The sequence below is a fragment of the Elgaria multicarinata genome, chromosome 10 (genome assembly GCF_023053635.1).
Source record: "Elgaria multicarinata webbii isolate HBS135686 ecotype San Diego chromosome 10, rElgMul1.1.pri, whole genome shotgun sequence".
NCBI classification, from domain to species: Eukaryota; Metazoa; Chordata; class Lepidosauria; order Squamata; family Anguidae; genus Elgaria; species Elgaria multicarinata.
Genome location: NC_086180.1, coordinates 78,626,556 through 78,634,019, shown reverse-complemented (window position 1 = coordinate 78,634,019; position 7,464 = coordinate 78,626,556). Strand labels below are relative to the sequence as shown.

Sequence of the window (7,464 nt, the reverse complement as noted above, 5' to 3'; positions counted from 1 at the left end):
ACCTCTGGATCCATTTCAGTGGCTTTTGATACCATTGACCATGGTATCCTTCTGGGACAACTCGCTGAGCTGGGAGTGGGAGGTACTGCTCTGCAGTGGTTCCGCTCTTATTTGGCAGGTCGGATACAGAAGATGGTGCTTGGGGAACATTACTCGGCCCCGTGGACTCTCAAGTATGGGGTCCCGCAGGGCTCGGTTTTGCCCCCCATGTTGTTTAACATTTACATGAAGCCGCTGGGTGTGGTCATCCGGAGCTTTGGAGTGTGCTGTCATCAGTATGCTGATGACTCGCAGCTCTATTTCTCCTTTTCATCTTCAGCAGGAGAGGCTGTGGATGTGTTGAACCGGTGCTTGGCTGCGACAATGGAGTGGTTGAGGGCTAATAAACTGAAACTCAATCCAGACAAAACTGAGATGCTGTTAGTAGGTGACTCCGCTGACAGGATGGGGGGTGTTCTACCGGTTCTGGATGGGATTGCACTCACCCTGAAGGAGCAGGTTCGTAGCTTGGGGGTTCTTTTAGATCCATCATTGTCACTTGAGGCTCAGGTGACCTCAGTGGCACGGAGTGCCTTCTACAAACTCCGGTTGGTGGCCCAGCTATGCCCCTATCTAGACAGGGATAACCTGGCTTCAGTTGTCCATGCTCTGGTAACCTCCAAGTTAGATTAGTGCAATGCACTCTACGTAGGGCTGCCTTTGAAGACAGTTCGGAAGCTGCAGCTCGTGCAAAATGCAGCGGCCAGATTGATTTCGGGAACCAGAAGGTTCGACCATATAACACCTGCTCTGGTCTGCTTGCACTGGCTGCCTGTATGTTTCTGAGCCCAATTCAAGGTGCTGGTTTTGACCTATAAAGCCTTACACGGCTTGGGACCACAATACCTGATGGAACGCCTCTCCCGATGTGAATATACCCAGTCACTACGTTCAACATCTAAGGTCCTCCTCCGGGTGCCTACTCCAGGAGAGGCTCGGAGTGTGGCAACGAGGGACAGGGCCTTTTTGGTGGTGGCACCCAGACTGTGGAATGATCTCCCTGACGAGGCTTGCCTAGCACCAATGCTGCTATCTTTCCGGCACCAGGTTAAGACTTTCCTCTTTGCCCAGGCATATGGCGGCACATCTTAATCACCCACATGTTTAGTTTTTTTAACGGTTTTTAATGCTTTATGTGTGTATGTTCTGTGTTTTAGAATTTAAAATTTTGTATACTCGTTTTTATCTTAATTTTAGAATTTCTGTAAACCGCCCAGAGAGCCCTGGCTATGGGAGCAGTATATAAGTGCAATAAATAAATAAATAAATAAGCCTGACCCACCCCACCTTATCCCGAAGAGATTGATAAAAAGGAACGCTTGGGGGAGGGGGAGGGGGGAGAGAGAGAGACCAGGAATAGATTTGCATTTCAAAGGACTTCTGAGCCTGGTTCTGGTACCAATCACAGATTCCTGGACCGAGTACATGCTCAGAGGCACACTGTTCCTTCCTTCTTGGTGTACATCTGTCTGTGCCATCATTTGGCACCTGACTCTTCTCGGTGGATCTCAGGATTCTAGTAAAAACAAAGTAGATCCTGCCAGCCTGAAGTCTACTGGTGGTGCCAGGCAAACTTACCTGAGAGTGGGGCCCATTGGCGTCAATAGGGTTGGCACCTGAGTAGACGCGTGTAGCAGGGCAGTGATAGGCTGCACTCCTATGGACATTCTCATCTTACCTAAGAGTAAGCCCCATTGAACTCAATGGAGCTTACTTCAGAGTAGACACGGCTAGTTGGGCGCCCTGCTCAGAATGGCAGGGTGCCTAATTCCTAAGCTGAAGTCTCCCCACAGAAGGCGGGCTGTGCCGCCCATGCTTCGAAAGAACCCCGTCCCAAGAACACACACACACACACACACACCCCGACGCGATCACAAGAACCTGCTGGGATGGTTACAAAACGCCCCATTGTGTAGTAAAGCCGTCACGTGGGGGCCGTTTGGTGTTCGTTTGGCTGAGGTGTGGGCAAGTGTCGTCGTGCCCGGCCTGCCCGCCGCGCGCCCCCCCCCCCCTCCGGGAGCTGTAATGAGGTTCGGCAGGTTTTCCATCTCCAGCTTGCAGGTAAAGGGTTACAAAGTCTCTTGGAAGTCTGACATGCAAACTTTAAAGAGTTTTTTTTTTTAATTATTATTATTTTCACCGGCGGTCACATGATGCCGGGACACCCAATGACACCAACGACAGTCTGTCTCATTAAGAGGTCATGCAAACTCTCTCTCACACTCACACACACACACTGGTTCCATAGTTGCCATTCAAATGCAGAAGCCCGGCTTGAGTCATGGGAGATTCTCCTCAGCAGCCGGCTTCGCTTCCTGAACAGCGCCGAGGCTGCAGGTAGGAGCGGGGCGCCTTTCTCCCTCGAGGGCTTTTTTTTTTTCCCCCGCTTTCCCGCTGGGGCACCTGGCGGAGCATTCGCGCCCCGCCTTCTCCCCTTCGCCTGCGGTTGGGGTTTTCCTTCTTCCTGAAAGGGCCCAAACTTTGGGAAACTTTTTATTCGTTCCTTTATTTAGTTGACTGCGGTGGGGGAAGAGAGGAGGGGGCTAATGGGGTGACATGGTCTTCTATTCAGCCTTCCCTGGCCTGGTGCCCTCCAGCGGTGTGGGGCCCCCCAGCATCCAACACCACTGGAGAGCACCATGTCGACGGGTACAATGCCAGGCGAACAACGGCTGCCCGACTTTGTACTCTGTGGAAATTCTTCAGAGCTCTTAATAAAACCCATTCGGCCCTGGTTTCTGGAAAGGCAGGGGCTGCAACAGGAATCCTAGAATTGTGGAGTCAGAAGGGACCACAAGGATCATCTAGTCCAACCCTCTGCAATGTGCAGGAAACCAATTAAACCATCTGTGAGAGGTGGCTGTCCAGCCTCTTCTTAAAAAACCTCCAGAGATGGAGGGCCCTTAACCTCGGCAGGTAGACTTTTCCACTGTTATACAGATCTTACAGTCAGGAAGTTTTTCCTTATATTTAATCGATATCTCGGTAGCTGTAACTTATACCATTATTTTGGGTCCTAATTTTTGTAGCAATAGAAAATAGTTCTCGGCCATCTTCTCCCTTGTATGTACCTGAACACTGCTAAAATGTCTCCCACAGAAAGCTGCTTCACCCACAGATTTGAATTCCATTCAACCTAGTCATGACTAAGAGTAAAATCCAACAGAAGTCCTACTTGGAGTTTCCCATCAAGATGAATAGAACTTCAGTTAGTCATAATTTACTTAAATCTCATTCCTTTCAATGGGTCTACTGTAAGTAGGACTTGTGTTGGATTTTAACCTAGGTTTCCTGGAAGTCATGGGAACCAGGAAGTCACAGCTACACTTCTTCAGCCTTTAAAAAAAGAAAGAAAGATTAGTGAATGCAACAAACCGATGTTTGCAACTTTCCGAACCTGGGTCTGCTACAGTGTAATGTGTGAAAGGTCCTCTGACAAGGAATGAACTAAAGTGGCTTGTGATTGGATGGAAGGAGAAAAAGTTTACAGGGGAAGTGGAAGGATGGAGAATGGCTAATTATAAAGTCTGGGAAAATAATACGTATTTGATACTAGATGGGATGCATCTACCAATGGAGATTCTATGTGTCATGTGAAGAGGGGACAATGTCAGAAGAAAGTGGGCCTCTTTTCTCCTTTCCCGGCCCAATGTTCACCAGTGTTTTAATAACCTTGGGATTTCTCTGTCTCCTTATTTCTTGACACCTCAATTAAGGAACTCCCTCTCCTGACTTACTTGCCAAACCCCAAGAATATTTTGACAACTCTACTTGAAGGATGGGATGGGAGGACAAGTCTTCAATGAACACCTGGATTTGATGTTGTTGTGTAGGAGATTGCTTTTATTATGCCTGCTTTTGGGAGGATGGAAAATCAAGAGTCTTGTGGCACCTTAAAGAGTCAGTGAGGAGTTGTGGTTAGAACACTGAAATTAGTTACTTTTGGATGGAGTGCCCTATACATGTGAAGTCAGGATTGTTTTAGAACATAATGGCATGGCTTGTGTTTTCCTACACTCCATTCCCTTTGATATTGTTAGTAGCTGTGTTTGACAACCCTAACATTTATTTTTCTATAAATTATTTCCTTTAGAGATTTGGGGAAACTTACATATACAAATTGGTTGGAAGCATAGTAGATGGTTACACGAAGCTATTTTTTATTATTATTCTATTAGGGTGGAAAGATTTAGTAGCAGTTTTTCTACTCTTGACTTCTTATCCAGTACATTAAAAAGAAAGCTGTTGTTGTCTGCATTTAATAAACAATACAGGCATGTTGTGCTGATAGAACACAATTAAAATGTTTAGGGTGAAATTTTCAGCAGTGCAATCATTGGTAACTCTCTGTAGACCCATGTGTTAGATGGAATTGTAGTGATACAAATATTAACTGGCCCTGTGGCTGTCTACAATGAAGTGACTGAAAATGTTTCCCCTCATCAGTAACTGTACCTAGTATAGATGATAATTGTATGTTTTGCCCCACAGGGCAATTAGAAGAAGGTGGCAGTAAATGTTGTCAATTATAGGGAGCATATTTCACCAGTGCTGAAGGAACTGACCTTCTGCACATATTTCAAATTGCTGGTCTGGTGTTTTAAACCCCTCTATTGTTTGGGCCTTGTGTATCTTGAAGAAGATACTCCCATACAAACATCCCCGCCTTCTGAAGTCAACTAGGAAAGCTTTGCTCTGTGTGAGCCTCATGCGGGGCCTTTTCTGGTGGCTCCACATTTTTGGAACTCCCTCCCTAGAGAATTGTTCAGGAAAAACATAGGAGCCCAGCCAGAGGGAATCCTACTCAAATCTCAGAATCACTATGGATGTCATACTTCAGAAGATTGGATTCGTCATCTGTAACATAAGAATATTACTGGCTCGCTGGGAGAGTTAATAAAATATGGCAAAGTTGCTAAAGGAGTTTTTGAAGGGTGATCTTGCAAGACCTGTCTGGTCAGCACTCTCCTTTGTTTTGGGTTGTTAATGCTTGCAATCTTCTTATCGGTTAGCTGGAACAGAGGGGAAATAGGCAATACAAACAAATCTTGATCTTTATCATGGAGATAAGGGTGATCTGGTTGACACTGTTTGGGTTTCCATTGGCCATGGTAGCTGGGACTGATGGGAGGTGTAGCCCAGCACAGGTTGATGTACCCTATTCAGGCACAATGCCTGAATAAGGCTATAGACTCTCAAGCAAAAGTTCCTGCATAAATTTAGCAGTAATGTAATAATAGGACACATCATCTTGCAGATCAGTAATGGTTTCCCCACTAAATTCCCCCCAACTAATTTTCACCCCACAAGGAGAGAGAGAGAGAGAGAGAAAGAAAGAAATGCCCACCCCCCTGGTTGTCTGGTACCCTGCAAAATCAGTGTTCCTATTCTGGGCTTTTGGGAGAGAGATTGGGAAACCTTTGAAATACATGCACAAGAGTCTTTAAGCATTTTCATCCTTCTCTCACAGGTGTCTAGCCTTGGGTCAAATGCATTTTCACATGCATGCATTTGTAGAAGAGTGCACCTACATGTAAATTCACACGCACACACAAAAACAGAATGCCCATTCACTGGCTCCCTTCCACCACTTCTTTTCATAACAATGACCAAAATGTGTTTGAACTACAACTGTTCTATAATAAGCACAAGCAGATTCATTGTGTGATTAAACATTATAGCCAGTGTAATAACACACCTTGCTTGAACAGCTAGGGCTGGAGAGCTGTTGCAGAGTCCACGTGCACAATGTAAAGGAAGTAGAAGAGAGACACCAGCAATGTGTAATATTGGAAAGAGGCCCTCAGGCGTAGATCCTTGGTGTGTGAGTAGGAATGTTACAAGTACATAAGGAGGGTTGCTTGACAGGTCATCAACTTTAGTACTTTAGAGCGAGTGTCCAAGGTAGTATTTGATTTACTGGAAGGATTTATTTACTTGGCGGTTTTTATTCAATACTATTCCCGCAGGGTAAGTGCTAAAATTTGGAAAACTTTAGAACTTCTAACACTGAATTCTTGGTACATGGAGCTGTGGTAAAGAACCATGGCAGAAAAATGGACTTCCTAACTGAAATGAGCTAATGGCAACATGAAAGTATCTAATTTTTATAAAATACAGCATGATTTATTGATATACAAATCAAGAACATAGACAGCAATATTTGTCAAAGCCATTTCTCAGATTATGGAAAAGAGACTAAATATAAGTTGTTGCTATGTAGAACCATAAAGACCTCTCCCCACACACACAAGCAGCCAATGGATTCCACTTATATTTTCATCCATAAATTAAAGGCAGTGGTAAAGTTAAATGTACTGCTGTATGTCAACAATTAGATATAAATCCAATGTGTTTGTGATATTCAGTACTATTCACTGCTCTTGAAAGGTTGTATTCAGATTATCAGATCCTGACTTAATAAGCTACTCTTTGTTTTTTCTGCCACTTCACTCCATCCTTTGCGCAATGTTCAAAGAAGCCAGGAAGCCACAGTTAACCGCGTGTTCGCCTGATGTACAAATGAGAAACTAGGGTGAAGGCTTTCAAGGAAACCAGGGTTAAGAAGCCAACTATAGTACCTCGATTTGTTTGGAAGCAATTAACTATCATTTCCCAGTTTCCACACTCACGTGAAGGGAGGAGCAAAGTGGGATGGGAGCGCAGGGGCTGAGCATGGATGTGCAAACCTCGCACATATCCTGGCTTGATCATCCAAACCCAGCTACTGTATGTGAGAAATCTTGATTCAAAGCAAACCAGCAAGACAGATTCTTTTATTGTATATGTTATGCCAAAGGCATGGAACAGTTGTATTTACCTCCCTGACCAAATATTTGTTATGCTTTTTTAAGTGTTCCAGGAATATTACGTAACTAAACATCTGTTGCATTACCCTTTTCAGATACTCAATATTGGATTACCAGAACCCACCCAGTTTATGTACAATCATGATTTAAAACAAGAATAGAAGTTATAACAAAAGGGACCTACTGCCACCCCGCCCAATGCCAATTGGCTGTGTAATATGTCAACAGTAGCAATAATAGGTCTATAAAAATAGCATGTCTATTAAAATAGTCATGCAAATGATCGCTACCACTCACGATTGGGTCTGCTGCTATTAAATGTATAGGCCAAAGACATGGAATGTGTGGCCTTCCAGATGTTGGTGGACTGCAACTCCCATCAGCCATAGACAATGGTGAAGTATGATGGAAATTGTAGTCCAACAACTTCTAAAGGGCTACACATTCTCCTGATCCCTGACATAGGGCATCCTTAAGATAAGCACTTACTATCCGATATTTTCCAGTGACAGATGTTTGAAGTGTATTTGTGACTTTGTCCTTGAAACGAGTAAAATTCTGAAGTATTTTGAAATTGGCTGGCCCCTGCTGTGATCTATTTCACATAGCACAATGT

General features: G+C 44.5%; 1 protein-coding gene across 1 annotated transcript in view; it reads left to right on the top strand.

Annotated features, from left to right (window-relative positions):
• Positions 1 to 2,307: 2,307 nt before the first annotated feature.
• Positions 2,308 to 7,464, top strand: part of C10H4orf19 (chromosome 10 C4orf19 homolog) — a 61,542-nt gene continuing 56,385 nt past the window's right edge. The window contains exon 1 of the mRNA XM_063135710.1: positions 2,308 to 2,376. The gene's annotated coding sequence lies outside the window, so the exon portion shown is untranslated. The remainder of the gene's footprint in view (positions 2,377 to 7,464) is intronic.